General features: G+C 39.8%; 1 long non-coding RNA gene across 1 annotated transcript in view; it reads left to right on the top strand.

Moving 5' to 3' along the window:
- The window catches only part of LOC133269956 (uncharacterized), a 50,837-nt gene that overhangs the window by 17,830 nt on the left and 13,737 nt on the right, over positions 1 to 19,270 (top strand). The window contains exon 2 of the long non-coding RNA XR_009743629.1: positions 148 to 226. This is a non-coding gene — a long non-coding RNA (uncharacterized LOC133269956). The remainder of the gene's footprint in view (positions 1 to 147; positions 227 to 19,270) is intronic.

Raw genomic sequence — 19,270 nt, 5'->3', positions numbered from 1 at the left:
CTCTCAGAACATCATACCTTGTTTTACTGCCTGATGACAAGGATGACAAGGCCATGCTAGTGCTTTGACCATCTGATTCTTCTTATGCCACTGAAATCATCCACATCACAGTGTAGTAGTTGAGTAATGCTTCTGCTGTACCTCCAGATGTGCTCTGAAAACCTTCAGGCTGGAAGAGGCTGTACACAAGGAAGATAACACCTCCCTGCTCCCCCATGCACACCAGGTCTACCTCTTACCTACATTATTAATTGTTCGAGGGATTTTTAATAACCATTCTTCAGTTATCAAAATGTTCTTGTATTTTGATAAGTTGCAACATATATTATCTAACAAGATACAGTATGTCTGAAATAGTAAGGGAAAAATGAATACCTGCTGCTTTCAATTCTGAAATCCAAACTATGCGTGACATAATACTGCTGGTCAGAAGCAGCAGACTGAGCTGCTAATGGCCATGTTATCTATGAAATACAGATTTTTCCTTTCCACAGATTGCTTGAGGGAAAAGTACAGAACAGTGAATTCTCACATTTCAGACTCTCTCTTGATAAAAATAAATGTTTGATTATTCAAATATATGCTGATTGAAAAACAAAATTTGAAGTGGATATTAAAAAGTGAAATGGAAAGATGTCTTCATGCTTAGTGCCTAAAGCATAAAAGGTTCATATTCATGATCCTTTTTCCACTAAAGACTCCATCTCTGGCACTGGACAATTCTGCCAGGTCAGATGCTCAAAGTGGCCACACATTGCAATCAACTTGGTGGTATGAAGATCTTTAAGCGGCAATTGAGGATCTGGATTTGGTCCCTGTGGGTCAGTTCCCAACCTGTGAAATTGCAAAAGGTAGTTTTCTGTTTAAAATTACACTTTGTAGGTACATTGTAAGTAATCGCAATACCTCTATGATGAAGACCATAAGCAGAACAGTTACATCATTATGGATGTAACAGTCAAATTCCTAACTTTGTTGTGCTTAACGCTGTCTGAACTTTACATAGTAAGCTATCCCAATTGAAAAGTTAAAGAAATAAACCAATAGAAATAACATAAAGAGTAAAGTTTTTTATTAAATAAAAAGTCAAAATAATTCATATTCTACAAAATACTGTTTTGAACTTAATTCCATATGAAGGTATTTGAATTTCATTGTAATTGTTTAAAAGCACAGACAGTATAAATACATTCACTTCAGGCATGCATCTTGGCTAACTTAAACAACTGTCACACTCATATTGACAGTGGCTAGAAATTGTTATCCCTCTTTGTAGGGAAACAGTCAGAAAAGCAAAGATTTTCCTTATTGCAACTTCACTGTACGAGGTGATGACAATTCAGAGTCTCTTAACCTACAGCTTTTGGCATGAAATGTGCATGAGAGGGATGAGTGAGTTTAAAGAAAATAAGGCAGCAGGTACATACTCCATTTTATTTATTTAAGATGTTGAATTATTAAAAAGACAGGTGCTGCTTGGCAGATAGCTTCCATTGTTGTATGAACTACTAACCAGCAAAAGGAGCAATGACAGATATCTTGACCGTGAATTACAATTACAGAGATTGAACCATGAAGGATAGAAAGAGAGAATCCCATTACATTTAAAGCTGGAGTGAACAAAAACCTGCAGATAGATGATAACAATATAAACTGGCATTAATTATTTTAGGATTAATTCCTTTTTAAACAATTAATATAGAAGATCACAAACTAGAGGACCTGTTTGCTAAATGACACTTAACACTAGGGCAAGCTATCCTGGTAGACCAGTAACAGGCTATAATGCTTTTAATCTACAGGTCATTGACTTCAGTCTGTCTCAAAATGCTAATTATTAGTGGAGGGTCAAGGATCTCTTCACTGATCTAGACATTTACGTTCAGAAAATGGCAAGAACAATATAAAAGAAGAATGAAAGACAAAAGAATAAGAAAAGATTAAAATGCAGTGATTTTTTTATTTTTTATTTTTTTACCATAGCAGAGTATACAGGCAAGATACTGAAAGAACTCTTCCTTTAGGAAATGAACTGTCTTTGCTTGTAGAGGTACCTTTGAAAGAACTGTGTTATACTTACTTTTCAGAGAATGTATAGCATATGAGTAGCACGATATTGCAATGTATGTCCCTAACCCATGAGCGAAAGAATATAATTTTAACATAGAATCATGGAATCATAGAATAGTTAGGGTTGGAAAGGACATTAAGATCTTCAAGTTCCAGCCTCCCTGCCATGGGCAGGGACACCTCACACTAAACCATGTCACCCAAGGCTCTGTCTACGCTGGCCTTGAACACCACCAGGAATGGAGCATTCGCAACATCCTTGGGCAACCCATTCCAGTGCCTCACCACCCTTACAGTAAAGAACTTCCTCCTTATATCCAATCTAAACTTCCCCTGTTTAAGTTTTAACCCATTACCCCTTGTCCTATCACTGCAGTCCCTAATGAGGAATCCCTCCGCAGCATCCTTAGAGGCCCCCTTCAGATACTGGAAGGCTGCTATGAGGTCTCCACGCAGTCTTCTCTTCTCCAGGCTGAACAGCCCCAACTTTCTCAGCCTGTCTTCATACAGGAGGTGCTCCAGTCCCCTGATCATCCTCGTGGCCCTCCTCTGGACTTCTTCCAACAGTTCCATGTCCTTTTTATGTTGAGGACACCAGAACTGCACACAATACTCCAGGTGAGGTCTCACAAGAGCAGAGTAGAGGGGCAGGATCACCTCCTTCAACCTGCTGGTCATGCTCCTTTTGATGCAGCCCAGGATATGGTTGGCTTTCTGGGCTGCAAGTACACACTGAAGCCAGCTCATGTTCATTTTCTCATCAACCAACACCCCCAAGTCCTTCTCCGCAGGGCTGCTCTGAATCTCTTCTCTGCCCAACCTGTAGCTGTGTCTGGGATTGCTCCAACCCAGGTGTAGGACCTTGCACTTGGCATGGTTAAACTTCATAAGGTTGGCATCAGCCCACCTTACAAGTGTGTCAAGGTCCCTCTGGATGACATTCCTTCCCTCCAGCGTATCAACTGAACCACACAGCTTGGTGTCATCGGCAAACTTGCTGAGGGCGCACTCAATCCCACTGTCCATGTCAGCGACAAAGATGTTAAACAAGACCGGTCCCAACACTGATCCCTGAGGGACACCACTCATTACTGGTCTCCAGCCGGACATTGATCCATTGACCACAACTGTTTGCGTGTGGCCATCCAGCCAGTTCTTTATTCACCGAGTAGTCCATCTATCAAATTGATGTCTCTTCAATACAGAGACAAAACATCTACTTCAGACTAGGAATTTTGATGCAAGTCTTACATTGTTTTTGTACGATGCTGGGGTTTGGTTTGGTTTTGTTTTTTCCTAGGCATGGACTTCTGAAATAGAACTAACTAAGATTTTATTAAACTGCGTCTGTCCTAAGCTCTGTTTGACTCAGAATAGAATGAATTATAGCACAGCTTCTCTGAGCAGAATTTAACACTTGAAGAAACACAGAGTCTTATTTCTTCCTGTCTCATATTGTGCCCCGCTTTCAAATATTGAATATGAAGAGATGTCCGCATGGGGATTTAAATGTGCTTTAAACTTCCACCATAAATTTCTCTTCACAGTATCATCATGTAAATAATCCATACAGTATCAGTGCTTGATATATATCCACTTGCAGCCTACAGTTGCAGATCCCATGGCATCTCCCTGCTGGATAGTCACTGTTTTGCTGCTGCTGGGTTTTATGGTCTTCTAACTCTCAGCAGAGAATTGAGGCCAGTGACAGCACTGTCCGTAACGTAGGGGGTTCCTCATTTTCTGACATGAGAACTGCTTGAAAAAATTAATGTTTTGCTGAATTTTATTCAGCCTCTTAGTAACGCTACCCTTGCCCTAGTGGCACTTGGACAGCCCTACTGTGTTCATCAGACTCCATTTAGAGCTGCCTCACAGTGTTTTTATCACAGTCACCTTTGCAGGGACACTCTAAGCATTGATTCAGCAGAGGTTATCCACTTTACCTGCAATAGGCCAAAAGCAGAGCTTCCATATGAGTGTCGCTTCTGCAGAGCACACACCAGTTTGCCAGCTCTGCCTGGAACCAGGGACATCTCCCACCTGCCAACGTCCCAAGTCTATGTCAAGCCTCCCTTTCATGTCATCCCCTCCTCAGAGGTTCTTTCTCTAGTGCTACACTCATTTGGCTTTTTTTATGAGGTCATCTAACAGATTAGGTAAAGAACAAATTTTAAACTAGAATTTCTTGAACATACAGCTTGCTGTTGAACAGCATGTGAAATGTTTAAAATTAATCAAGTCTATGAATTTAGATCCTGAAAATAATTCTATCAAAGACGTCAATTTCTTGGGGTATTTTGGGGGAAACTCTGCTGCTCCTACTTTTCCCTTTTGTGATAGCAGTTCCCTATTACAGAGAAAATATTATTTTTCACAGCAGGCAAATATGATGTTTTTATTTTAATTCTTCTGTCTTTACCCTCTTTCCCTAGTCAGACCCCGCTGTTTCTGACAGAGAACGACTAAGAGTCAGTGTGGCTTTATCTGCTTGCAGCCCCATTTCATAACAGGTGTCAGTCTTGTTTCACCTTTCTTAGTTGCCAATCCACTTCTATGGAACTTTTTGATCCATAATGGAGACTATAGACATAAAAGTAATAATAGACAAACCAGCATCTGGACACTATCTACGTCACCACAATTATGCTCTTACATGTACTTCATGCAGTTGGATAATCTGCATGGGGAATTCTTTGTGTCGTTAATAGCATTTTATCATTTTATGATATTTTGACTCCTGTGCAGCATGGTAGATTTGAGTACTGTCAAGAATTAAATTCACACCATAACTCCTGACTATTTCATAACAGAAATTTCTCTTTCAGAGTTAAGTACCAAAATGATGAGTGTGGGCAGAGTCAACGTTTTTCATTCAAATAGTATTTATTGGTTTACCTGTGGCCCATCAAGTGAATCCAGCTAATTTACAACATACAAAAATCACATCTGCTTCCTTCTGCCAGAATAAACACTCTCTCTAATTCTTTGTTGCAATAGCTTAGATCTTCAATAGAACCACTAATGACCACATGAACTCAGAGGTGCACCTTTGATTGATTGATCTCAACTTTTTAAGCAGTCTTAAATGCATTAACTTTTTTGTTGATTAAGTTCTGGACAGATGCTTTTTTTCAGTAAGGAGTTTCAGGATGTCATGTGCAGCTCCTGGGACACTTAGATGATTATCTTTCAGGAGAACCATTCTGCTTTGTAGCTCATCACTATTATCTCTCATTAAGAGTCTAGCCTGCACAGAGAACAAGGAAGGTTTTCTCATCCTCATTATTTTCCAAACCACAAGATCCCTGGCAAGAGTATTTGTAAATCCAAGTTGTTACAACAGCTAGATGAAAACGTGATCTAAAGCCATTGCCACATATAGCGAAAAACAGATTTGGACACAACAGTTGTATTTTTGCATAATATGTGGAAAACACTACCAATTGTGTATTTACAGCTTAGAAGATACACTCTGGGTCACAGGTATTTATGTACCCAAATTAGTAGAAATTGCTAACACTTTAATTCAAATATAATCTGTTATTTCTATGCAACTTTGTTGATCCTAACAAATTTAGAGACCATTAAATTGTAAAACTGCTTATCAGAAGCACTAGAATGAGGGAATTAGCTTGGCAAGCCACACACAGAAGGGAGTATTCTCTATTTTTAAAATAAGTGACATAATTTGAATGTGCTGGTTTCAGGCTATTAAAAGACTAAATAAGCCATACCTAGTTTTTCATGTTGCTGTTCTGTTTAATGTTTATATTGACAAAATCTTTCCTTTTATATGGCAGGGAACAGGCATGAAACGCCTTATTTTACATAATATATCACCCTTGTAGTGTATGCTTGTAAAAGGAAAACTGTCCTTGTAAGGGAAAACTAGACTCATGCAAACAGACTCAAAATGAGTATTTCATGCCTCCTCTCAGAAGCACTTAATATCTTAAATCAGGAGATTTTCTGGGTCTATATGTCACAAAACAAATGTCCAGACTGAGGCTAAAGAGGCTGATCTGCACCCTCTAGTGACCCAAACTAGTTGAAACATTGGCAGCTATAAATCACTAAATTGCTTGGAACACTTCTCCCCAGTCAAGACCTTTATTGCTCTATTACTTCTTTAGGGCAAATAATCAAAGATCTCAATAAAATTGAGAAAGCTGTATCAGGACTGTATCAGGAGATACAGAAGCCTCCACAGACCATAGGGGTTGACTTTTCCCACCTGGCAGCCCATCCATGAGCAACCACATAAGGTAGAAAGCAGATCCGTAATATCCAAGCTGTTTGTTCTGTCCTCCTGGCCACCCGTTCTCAATGTTGCACTCCTGGAGCACGGACGAGGGGAAGTGTCTGTGCCCTCCATGCAGTGCCTGCATGCCATTCTCCTTCCATGGGAAGGCTGTGCTGCTCCTAGCTTCCTGCTGTCATGCAGCAGGGTTGTACGGATTAGCCTAAGGGAGTCTTGAAAGCATGTTCCAAAAATAAAGGCAGTTATAGTAATCTGCTGTGGCAAGCATGTGTGTGTATGATATGCACTTATTGCAAGCCTAGTGATTTAATAGGATTAAATTCTGATCAGCAGAGAGAAGATTGATCATAGTAATGAGAAGATGGGTTGAGTACATCTGGCTTAGTGGCAAACAGGCTTGAGGAAGAAAGTGATACAGCTCAGTATACATTATGAAGGAATCATATTGGACCTTGGGCTTATTCACTACAGTAAGTGAGCAGTACTGTAAGAAAATTGGATAGGCTAGCATCCCCTTTTTAGGTAAGCATCTAATGCTTTGCTGTGATACTTCATTCCTTTTTCAGTACTAGGCATGAAATGAAGTGTTCAAAATAATATGGTTATAAAAGCAGATTTACAAACAGAAAGAAGAATTCCCAGCGCAGTAGCAAATGTAGTGCCATGTAATGCAGTATTTGGTAAAGATTACCACGAAGCAATTTTCATGGCTGGATTCAAAACGTATGCTGTCAGCAGTCCTGTTTTCAGTAGCAGTGAGCCTGACAGGGAAATCACCTGAGAGAGAGTAGACTCCCAATGTTGTCAAACTGCAAGGCAACTCTCTGAAAGGGACAGCTTGTAGCATACAGATGAAGTAAAGAAAACTACAGGGGGGTAGACTGGTAAAGTGTGGTATAGGTGGTCATTACTCAGAGGCAAAACAAGTGGAGAAAGAAAGTTCAAGCAGAGGGCTCCAGGGAATTACCAGGGACAGTAATTAAAAATTTGAAGGAATGCTAATGTGCTGAACTAAGAAAAAGAGAAAATTTAAAGATTAGGAAAAAACCAACAAGTCAAGGGAATAGAAAAGGCAATGCAACCTGATGACTGCAAATGTGCTTTCCTGCCCTCCTGGCAGCCTTAGACTTGATAAGAATAGATTGGCAGAAAGCAGAGAGTGCAATCAACATATCCAAGTGCAACCAGCAGACACTTCTAATGAAAAACAGTAACTGGAAAATGTCGTCTTCAAAACTACTTTTGCCAGAAGTTGGTTTGTTTGAATTTCCCTTTTTCTCCCTTCCTCCTCTTCCTCCCCATGCTATTTCGTGTTTCTAGAACCTCATTGTATTACTTTTTTTTTGCTGGCTTTTTGGTGGTGGTAAGTTTTGTATCAATGTGGCTGTTTGGCTGTTCTGGCATCTTTGCATTGCTGCATTTCAATTTTGATTTGCTGAGTTGACAGTGTAATAGGGCTTTAAACCTGGGAGTTTAAAGAATGTGCGACTTTTAAACTGCAGAAAAAAACTCATAAAGAAATCCATGCATGGCTTTAGAAAGTGCGAAAAGTCATTTACTTAGCAGAAGGAAAATTAAGATATTCTTCAAAAGTTGCAAACATCTTTTTATGCCATTGTATTTTGGTTTTACCATGTTTAATAAGTCTCTACACACAGTCCTGGTTTTTTTTTTTCTGTTCAAATCTTGAAGTATAAGCAGTAAATAACAGCTTCCCTAGTGTTCATTATCTGATTAATGAAATTGAGGCATATAACAGTACAGAGGTGAAAAGACAGGGAGGATTAAAGGGTGAGTAGCTAATTAAGGAACCAGTCCCTGCAAGCAAACATATATGGTTAACATTAAGTACTTCAACATTAATGGAACTACTCATATGCTTAAGTTAAGCACATGCGTTTGTGAACTGAACCTTGAAGACCACATCCTGTGGGATGCTGAGAACATGCTATACATTGAAGACAACAGGATTTCCCTGATTCCAGTGGGAGACACGGATATTGCACACTTCCTAGTCCCAGGTATCAGGACAGGGTAGCACAAGCTAGCTGGGAAGAGTCTGTTGATGGGGGTTTCACGTTAGGCTTACAAGGTAAATAATGGACAGCATTTCTTTTCAGAAACATTCAGAAGCAAGCCTTTGTTGAGGAGCATCTATTTTTAACAAGCTTCACAAGATCCATACTGAAATTAAGAGGGTTTTTTATTATATCAGACAGCAATATAACATAAAAAAGAACTGAAAGGGAGCCATTCAACTGGGGTAGGTTGGTACGAGGTATGGTGCCTGCAAGATCAAGTGGGTTGCAACAAGGTGCAGTTTTACTTTCCAAGATACATTTTATGCAGTAGCATAAAATGAGCTACTTCAGTCACACATCTGGGCTCATGCCAAGGTCACATTACAGCCCTGTACAAACAAAACCTCATACCCAAAGGACATATATCAAGTCAGTCATTCTATGTATACATTTGATCCAGACGTCAGTGCTTAAGTTAGCAAATTCATACATCCCTGGGAGCTGTTAAAATCTTAGAAACACTAACAACTGCTCTTCAAGTAAAAGTGCACTGATCCTAAACCATTTATATATAAGAAAATGTGGCATGCTCTGTATTATCCTTCTTCCCCAATAAAGGCAAATTTAATTCTATTTCAGAACAAAGTACCCCTAGCTCCTTTGAAGTGCTAACCTATTTTGATTGAGGTAAAGGCACAGAATCATTAATCCACTAGGATTTGTTTAGTTTACCAGTTTATTTTTTAGAAGCACGACTATCTGTAACTTAAATGAGCAAAGGGATCAAATGTAATTTGGTCTTATATTCTGACAGTGATAACTGCCCACGCTAGCTGGGAAAAGATTTCATACACTGTGTTTGGTCCGCTGTTTCCTAGGAAAAGGGAATGGCTGTGGATATATTTTCTTGTGGTTTTATTTTGGGGTGGGGATTTTTGTGTTGATTTGTTGTTGTTGTTGCTTTTTTTTTCTTTTCCTGGTGTGCCAAAAGGAAAAGGCTTGTTTGGCATCATGCACTACATCGTTTATGGTCTTTCTGTATCATTTCCAAAGAAAGAAATAGTTGTTGACACTGATTTAGAAATTAGGATTAAACTGTCAGCATCATAACTGCCAACCAGTTGAGCAGAGAGTAAAATGATGGAAAGTGAGAAGACAGCCTTATCTTAGGCAGAGTGTATCTCAGTGGTCTGTAGTTTCCTCTGCTGGAACCCATTAAAATTATTGACTTTTAAAATTTTTTTTTCCTCCAATTCAAAGGAGCTGACCTTTTTCAAACTGGGCACTGTAAAATCCTCAGTGTTTTCTCAGCTGTTGTCTTCACCAGTGAGATTCCATTAGTAGAGGCAGTTGTGAGAATTCAACAGAAGGGGAGGAGGCATGGAGGGGAGGATGGATTGACTTGATTGATTGGGCAATCAGTGAAAATGACACTGAAACTCTTAGTTAGTGTTGACATGTCTGCCTGAGGCAGTCTATGGACAGACAGCAAGATTTGGGATGGGCCCTTCTCTTATACTGGTTGTTGTTCCATTTTGGGGTGCAAACTCTGGAGCAGACCAACTGGGAGAGTTTAGATGCCAGCAGCAATATGTTGCTGCTTGGCATTAAATTCCTACTCACTACAAAGATCTGTCACTTCACAGAGACACCGTTCTCCTCGTATTCAGTAAGCTTTCCATACCCTGCCATGAGCAAATAGCCTCCGCCAAAGAACTCCTCCCAGAGTTCTCCTATCACCTATCCAGAGGGTTAGCAGCTTACCTATTATTTTATCAGTATCTGCACATCCTTCCCGTTCCATTTACCCTGCCTCTTCCTGGCATGCAGCTTTTGCAAAAAGGTCAAAGCTGGTTCTTGTGCACCTGAGAAGACATCCCTGGTTCCTTTACCTTTGTCATTCACTTCAGTTAGACACCTCAGAGGGGGTGGGTCCCAGAAGCAGTGAGCATCTGCATAGTGATGTGTACCAGGCCCTCCTGGACTGGCCTCTACTAGAGCCAGCCACAGTTTCAGGATGGGGGGCATAGAGGAGAACTTGGCCTTTGCTCTGCCTTGGAATCACCCCTCATAATTTCTAAGGACAGTATCTTCAAAAGGACCTAATTCTCTTAAACCTTGTGTAATTCAACATCAAAGTTCATCTCCAGCTGTGCTCACTATTGCTTTTTTGTCCCTTTTCACATCCAAATCTGTCTCTAGCTGCATTTTCAAGTTTTTCAGTTCCTGTGTCTTTTGAAGTGTTGCTATGCCTGTGTTCCCCTGAGCCTATTCCCCAACCTGATCTGCACTGTTATTGAGGACTGAGAGATCCTTTGTCCTAAATCCTTAAAGGAATATTTCAGTCCTTTCTTTATCCCTTTCTGAGGCAGCTCTGTCCCTTGGCCTGTGCACTTCCTAATTTACTCTTAACATCCTATGCATTTTTCTATGGCACTTAAAATTCACTCCTAACTTTCAGCATTTTGATCAGCATTCACACAGGGACACTTGCATGTGTCCTGAATTGTCATTTTACTAAAACGTGTTACCTCTTTACCATTTAAATTAAAATTTCCTATAATATCATTTTCATTTGCATGGTACCTTCACCCATAAAAAAACCCAAAAGTTTTTATTCTTTCTTAATAGATGAGTAAAATGGACTCAGAGAGACTAGAAAGGTATCTTTACAGCTCAATACAACTATATGGTCTCAAATTCATGAGCTTAATTGCAGTGGAGGAATATACTGTAAGCACGATGGATTGGCATGTAAATCAAAGTGATATAAATCACAGATCTGAATCATGGAAGCTTGATTTGAATAACTGCTTTTAATCTTCATATGCATTTGTGCTTTTTATTGTTATTCTAAAATTGCTTGTTTTTACTGGTGTGCATAAACATTCAGACTTGCAACTGCACATAGCCTTTACTCCAGCTGGATATTTCTTACTACGTACTGTTCATATATGTATTCATTCAGATAGAAAATTAACATATATTTATTCAAATTCTATGGTAGAAACCTTAACTTGCATTAGAAAATAGTTCACTGCATGTTCAATTTTAGTAGATGAGGTACTTTTTTACTTTTTTTTAATTTGTATCAAGATGAATGTACCAAAACATATGCTGTTAGTAAACCCTGTTTTTCCGTTCTGATAACATCATTTATTAAAACATACATTAGCATTCTATTAGTATGAACTACACTGGGATGGAGACAGCCCAGATATGATGGGGATACAAGCCTACGGTGTCCAGAAGTGAGACCACTGTGGCTGCTGAGCTGGCAAGGGAAGGAGGTCTTAGCGGTGCAAGACTGATGTGTGCCTCTGACAGGCCATGCCCTAGGTGGGCCATTCCCATAACTTGTCTTTTCTTTGTTCTCCAGGATCTGGGAGATCATGGTATAAGGCCTGCCTCCTAAACAGCCTCCTTGGTTAAGGCCAAATGGCAGCTCTGCTGAGAGCTCACGGTCAAGACAGCTCTGCTGTAGTTAGTGGTTTCTTTGGGTAGAAGCAGCCATACCATTGTCTCATTTGCCACACACCACTCTACGTCAGATTTCTGCTGGGTTGCCCATCCCCTCCTGCCCCTGCGCTCACAGACAGCCAAGGACTTCACCAGGACAGACATCTGGGTCCAGCACATGTCTTGATGTTCATCAGAGCTAATGTGGCAAGCACCTCTGCACTAGTGACTAGGCAACAGGAGGGAATGATGATGATGCAGCTGATCTCTCATGACCACAGATGCTTCCATATTGGCCACTGGAGGCACATGTGTCAAAGCTGTGAACTAGATGAACTAGACTCTAAGGTCCTTTCCAACCCAACCCATTCTATGATTCTATGATTCCTTTGCCCAAAGTCACCTGCTTTCATCAAAGACCATGATGCAGAGCCTTCACACTGAGGGACACAAGACACAGCAAACCTGGGTTCAGCTGCCCTCAGAAAATCCTCAGAAACCCTTCAGAGAGGATGCTTTACTATGAACAGCCATGTGTCAAAAATTCCACTTAACCTTAATGTAGACACCAGAAAACACTTCCTGCCAAAGAATATATTCTACCAATGTGAAAATTGTCATGCTGTGTACAAAGAAAAGTAGACATTTCAGTTTGACATACTGAGAATTATTATTTCAATTCTAACTGGTAATTTAAAATCATTTCCATTTTATTCTAAAGAATGACATTTCAAGAGCTTTAAGAAAGAAATGTTTCATTTTTGAATCAAAGGAAATGTTTCATTATGTTTTTTTTTTCTTTTACTTTCTGCTTTCCTTTACTTGCAGTTTGCTGCAACTGTGAGCACTTTTTGTTTTGTTTCAGGTTAATCCAGTACAATTTTCATTTTGACAGATCTTCACACAAATCACAGTATCTGTTATTTACACACCTCTGTCTGTTAAAGCAGTAACTGATATTCACTGCTTACCACTTTAAGGACAAATTGAGGCCCTAATCCTGTAAAGACCTACCTATTTTTATGGGTAAAACTTCTTTCTGAGCACAAAGTTAATCACATTAAGCTTGTAAAGCACTAGAGATCCTAGAATGGAAAACATCAGAGATGTGCAAAGTAGTATTTCGACTTTCAAACACTTCTCCCTTTCTCAGCCTTTTCCTGCTGAAGGATGGGGGGCTCATTCAAACATAACTAAAAAAATAATGTTATAAACTCAGTTCTGCTTGTTTTTTTCATTTTATGCAGAAACCATATTCTTGACATGAATATCTGTCTGCTCAATTCAGTTCAACTTCAAATAATTTATTCCAATCTTTTGTTTTGAAAATATCATATAGACAGAGTGGGTAAGAGCTGTGAAGACACGTAAAGAGTCATTGCTGACCTTAAGTCAAAATGTGTAAAATGTTTTTCCCAGTTGGGATAATGCGCTATTTGTTCTCCTTTCTCTCCTCTTTGTTCTCTTCAAAACACAGATCTCAGTATTAATGACTCAACAAAATTATATCGCCCTCTTTGCTAACCCTCTTCTTTGCACCCAAAGTGCCTAGGAGCATGCCTCTGCTCTAGGCTTCACTTGGTGTCATAGCTTAGGTGATGCTCTTCACTCTCTTTTTTTTGTATGTGGAAAAAAAATCATACACCAGCTTGAGAACGCTTTACATTCAAACAAGTGGACACAATGAAGGATAGGCTTAATCCCAGTTTTGCCTCAAGCAAAGTTTGAAATCAGCTTTCCTCAAAATATATTCAAAGTGGGTATGGGAGATGTTCATTTTGGCATCCACAGCTCCGCCTGAGCAGCACTCCCCCTATTTTCTTCTTTTGCTCTATTTTTCATCCTCTTTGCTGTAATTTGGCTGCATTTTCTCACCATACAAACAAGAACTAACCCTGAGACCTAACCCCCTCACCTCCCCTGAACTTGTGGTGGCATGATACCTGATAGATACAGGTTGGTAGAATCCAGAACAGTTGTTAACAAAGTGTATTGTTCCCACGCTGAGCAAGACAGAAATGGAAGTTAAGAGAAAAAGCTTTCCTAGGACTAGGAAGTGTGAAAGCCAATGAAAGCTGTAAGATGGCCAGCTGCAAATCCATGCCTTCACACTGAGAAAATAGCTGGATTTGGCATGAATGGTACCAGGCAGGTTCTGCAGTGCCAGTGTTGCTTGTGCACAGCTAATACTGCAGGAAAGCTGTAATACACGTCAGGACAAAACTCTTGGATTTTATCCCCAGGATAGGAGTTCAGATTTAAACCTATGTGGGAGCTGCTGATCACTGCTTATCACTTAGGGTGTTCAAAGGTTAAATTGGGCCTGGCAATGTAGGTCCTCAGCTAGCATGGCTCTGAAGGCTTGCCTTTATTACTTCTGCAGCTATGACAGACTAGCGGCTGGCAGAGGCCCAAGTACAGATTCAAGACGTGCTGACAGGAATTTTTTGGCTGATATAGCTGCACCACATTCCTGACTGACATAAGCAAAGACAGCATTTTTCTGCTGACGTAGCTGAACACACAGAAGAGGTCTGACAGCAGAGCTAAGAGAAATGGAAGCGTGGATTTATTTTTTAATAAGGAAAATCGTCATCTACCATGATTGTTCCAGAAGTCTTGGAAATCTGAAGCCAAAAGGCTCTAGCACAATAAAACAAATAAAAAAATTATAATTAAAAAATACATATTATTTGATGCACAGGTCATGTTTTATGTTTTCTTGCAACTGGAAATACTGCTGTTTGATTAGTGTCAGCTCTTTCCCTGTGTCCTGAAACGACTGTAGACAGTGTAGTCATATGTTGACACACGTCTTCATTCTTTGGCAGAAGCAGGCTGTAAACAGCATGTTGTGATTGCTTAAAGTTTCAAACTTTTTTATTACTTTTTTCTTCTTGGTGCTTTTAAGGAAATAAAAGAGTATTGGTACCTTTTTTTCTTAAATACCTTAAGTGTTGTTTTATCAAGCAACAACAATTTTTTTTTAAATTAAAAATTGATGGTACAGAAAAGAGTTAGCATGTTATCACAGAAAAAATGCCAAAGAAAATAAATAAACCTTGTATAAATTCACAAAACATGTCACTAGCAACAAGCCTTATAAAAGTTATCTCAAGCCAGAAGATTAAGGGACTGCTATAGCAAGTAAATATGGAGACAAGAAATTTAGACATTCAGGTCAGGTATTCATATAAGTAAATATATTCTTTCATTTATTAATGAAGATCAGAATCCTGTTAAATTGTTTATTAAACAGAGCTTCAGTATCTTTTCTGTCTGTAGCTGAGCGTATTTTAAAGAGTTAGAAAGTCAATACATGAAAGATTCAAATAGCATTATTCACTATTCTGTCACAGCAGGGTGACCAAGTCTGCTCCCATTAAAGCTGTTATTGCCGTACCTACGTTCAGAGACTGAGATAAACGCATACATGAAATATTTTAATATTAGCAACAAATGAAAATAAAAGTAACAATAATCTTGCGCATCAAAGTTCTGCTGCAAACATCAGTCTTCCAATTTAGTGCAGATTTCAAACTTATTATTCATGGATTTGAAAGAATTAGTATCAGTCAGGTTTGTCACTGATGCAAATGCAAGGAGCCTTCAAGCAAGTTAACACTGTTATTGTGTTGTGCACCCACTTCACTCTAAGTTTTTCCACACAGACTGAACAGGGTATGTTGCTGATAAGGTACTCAGAGGCAACTATGTGTTAGAATACACAGAACATTCTTAAGCCCAGCTCTTCTTGCTTAGGATAGTAACCTTTCTGGTTGAAATTTTGCTAGAGATAGTTCTTCTCTTTGCATATTGTGTTTGGCAATAAGCATTTCAACCATTTTAAACAAGGAAAGATTGAAATGTCAGGTTTTTAAATAGATGATACAAAATCTAAACAATTACAGCATTGAAGTAATTATACATAATTGGCACAGATGAAGTTCTCCAATGCAGTTCTGTATTCATAACTTTGTCTTACATCCTTTATAAAGAAATGTTGCAAATGAAGGCACTACAAGGAAGGCATTGTCATGACAGTAATTCCTTTATGGTACTTTACTATATTTCATATAAAGCTATCGGGGGGGGGGGGGGGGGGGGGGAGAGGTCAGGTGAATGCATAGTTATTTAATAACATTTTTCTGTGTATTCCAGTTTGTGTTTCTGTGTGAGTGTGCATGGTTTTATATAATACATTGTGTATTTTAATAGCTAGGAACCTATTCAAATTACTACACCTTACTGGAGTGGAGCACAGTAAATTTTGGCATTTAACAACATTATGCATAAGCTTCAATCAAGAAAATAAATTGCTATTAGCATATCTGTTGCAGCACAAGTGACCAAAACCATAAATACTGATGTTAAATGATGTGCTATAACCATAGGCATGCCAGGGGAAATAACTACCCAAAAGCTTCCAAAATTTTTGACCAGAAGAACCACTGTTGTTTTCTTTTTGATTTTTCATAGACCACTGTGCCTCCATATCGTCAATCTTTATGAACACATAAAAGATGCAAATTAACAAACATGTGTCTTAAGTAATTCACACATAAATTTATGAACATCCTGGAGTGCGTGTTTTTGTACTTAGAGCACCATCTACTGGGAAGTCGGAATTTATGAACAGAGCTTTCCCGTTTCTTGGGATCAAAGTATGCCCTTGTAGAAAGAAAAATACTGTACTGGGGATAGTTATTAAGTGAAAAAGAAAGCTTTCTTCATAATTAAATTTTACATGGTTATCAGATATAAAACGGAAACTAGAGTATTGGAGTGAAAATAAAATTTTATAGACTTATAAAAATTATTACCCACAAACATATCATTAAACAATGCAAACTTGCATATCTCATAACAAATCGTTACACATGCAGTTTTAAAGTATTTTTAGTAATATCATGGTAGCCATACATTTGAAAAACTGCTACTCTCCAAATAAGATCAGAGCTTTATTTTTGCCCAATCATTTTACTATATAAATTGAAATAATAACCCAAGATTATGATGTAACAAATCTGTTTTTAAGAATTACGGCTAAAATGTAGTTTTGTGTAAGAAAACCTTCAGAAAAGGAATTCACTGTAAGTCAGAAAATGGCAAAATCTAGCAAGCATAAAATAAAAATTTGGCAATATACCTGTAATTCACAAAGAATAATTTTAAGGAGATTGATTACCTGCTGGTTAGTTTGCTCTCTGCATCCTTTGTTGTTGTTGTTGTTGTGTACTTTTAGTTTTGCTTTTGTTTTATTTTGGTTTGGTTTTAATTTCCAATTCTTATCCTACCATTCTTATTCAAGAAAAAGTGGGGCCAAACAGAGAAGCCCGCAGGTGGTGGGTTTGGGACAGCAGAAGGTGGCAGGAGATTGATTGTAGTGAGCACTGGGCAGTTTATGTAAGGCATTTATTGTGACTGTGATGGAAAGGTCAACGGAGCGGTCTGCCTTAGTCGATGAGGAATGGGTTAGAGACCAGTTGAGCAATCTGGACATCCATAAATCCATGGGTCCAGATGGGATGCACCTGTGGGTGCTGAAGGAACTGGCGGAAGTCATTGCTAGACCACTCTCCATCATCTTTACCAAGTCTTGGGAAACGGGAGAGGTGCCTGAGGACTGGAGGAAAGCAAATGTCACTCCAGTCTTCAAAAAGGGCAAGAAGGAGGACCCGGGTAACTATAGACCGGTCAGCCTCACCTCCATCCCTGGGAAACTGATGGAACACCTTATCCTTGGTGCCATCTTAAGGCATATCAAGGATAAGAGGGTTATGAGGGGCAGTCAACATGGCTTCACCAAGGGGAAATCATGCTTGACCAATCTCTTAGCCTCTTATGAGGAAATAACACGGTGGATGGATGACGGCAGAGCGGTGGATGTGGTCTACCTTGACTTCAGCAAAGCATTTGACACAGTCTCCCACAGCACCCTCAGAGCTAAATTGAGGAGGTGTGGTCTGGATGATCAGGTAGTGAGGTGGACTGTGAACTGGCTGAAGGAGAGAAGCCAGAGAGTTGTAGTCTATGGGGCGGAGTCTAGTTGGAGGCCTGTAAATAGTGGAGTGCCTCAAGGGTCAGTACTGGGACCGGTATTATTTAATATATTCATCAATGATTTAGATGAGGGAATTGAGTGTACTATCAGCAAGTTTGCTGATGACACTAAGCTGGGAGGAGTGGCTGACACGCCAGAAGGCTGTGCTGCCATCCAGCAAGACCTGGACAGGCTGGAGAGTTGGGCAGGCAATAACTTGATGAAATATAACAAGGGAAAGTGTAGAGTCCTGCATCTGGGCAGGAACAACCCCAGGTTCCAGTATAGGTTGGGGAACGACCTGTTAGAGCACTGTAGGGGAGAGGGACCTGGGGGTCCTAGTGGACGACAGGATGACCATGAGCCAACACTGTGCCCTTGTGGCTAAGAAGGCCAATGGCATCCTGGGGTGTATTAGAAGGGGGGTGGTTAGTAGGTCGAGAGAGGTCCTCCTTCCCCTCTACTCTGCCCTGGTGAGACCCCATCTGGAATATTGTGTCCAGTTCTGGGCCCCTCAGTTCAAGAAGGACAGGGACCTGCTGGAGAGAGTCCAGTGCAGGGCAACGAAGATGATTAAGGGAGTGGAGCATCTCCCTTATGAGGAAAGACTGAGGGAGCTGGGTCTCTATAGTTTAGAGAAGAGGAGACTGAGGGGTGACCTTATTAGTGTATATAAATATATAAAGGGGGAGTGTCACGAGGATGGAGCCAGGCTCTACTCAGTGGCAAACAATGATAGGACAAGGGGTAATGGGTACAAACTGGAACACAAGAGGTTCCACTTAAACTTGAGAAGAAACTTCTTCTCAGTGAGGGTGACAGAACACTGGAACAGGCTGCCCAGGGAGGTTGTGGAGTCTCCTTCCCTGGAGACATTCAAAACCCGGCTGGACGCATTCCTGTGTAACATTATCTAGGTGTTCCTGCTCCAGCAGGGGGATTGGACTAGGTGATCTTTCGAGGTCCCTTCCAATCTCTAGCATACTGTGATACTGTGTGATACTGTGAAACAAAAGTTAAAATGAAGAGTGAGGGGCGGAAGAAGTTCCCTTGCAAAATCTCTATCAGTGCTGTGTGACATCATAGCAAAACAAAGGATACCCATGGCAGGGGCTTCGGAAGTAGATGATCTTTAAAGGTCCCTTCCAACACAAACTATTCTATGATAGAAAGATAATAGGTGTTATTCTATTCTGTACCTACAAAGATAATAGGTGTTATTCCATTCTGTATCTACTGCCTTTTCTTACTGTTTCCTACAAGATCATGGCTGGGCGCTATTTCTTCCCTGACATGGGGACCCATGCAGGTCAAGTCCTCTAATAACAGCTTTTGTGGCTCAGTGACTTGCTTTGAAACTTTAAAATTCAGTAACTTCCTTAAAGGAGTAATGTTCAGTTTAAACAGTTACAG

The sequence above is a fragment of the Pezoporus flaviventris genome, unplaced genomic scaffold, assembly GCF_033815535.1.
Source record: "Pezoporus flaviventris isolate CSIRO_AGI_PZ_B2104156 unplaced genomic scaffold, CSIRO_AGI_Pfla_v1 ptg000001l, whole genome shotgun sequence".
Lineage (NCBI taxonomy): Eukaryota > Metazoa > Chordata > Aves > Psittaciformes > Psittacidae > Pezoporus > Pezoporus flaviventris.
The sequence above is the reverse complement of the archived record's forward strand: the minus strand, read 5'-3'. Positions and strand labels throughout refer to the sequence as shown.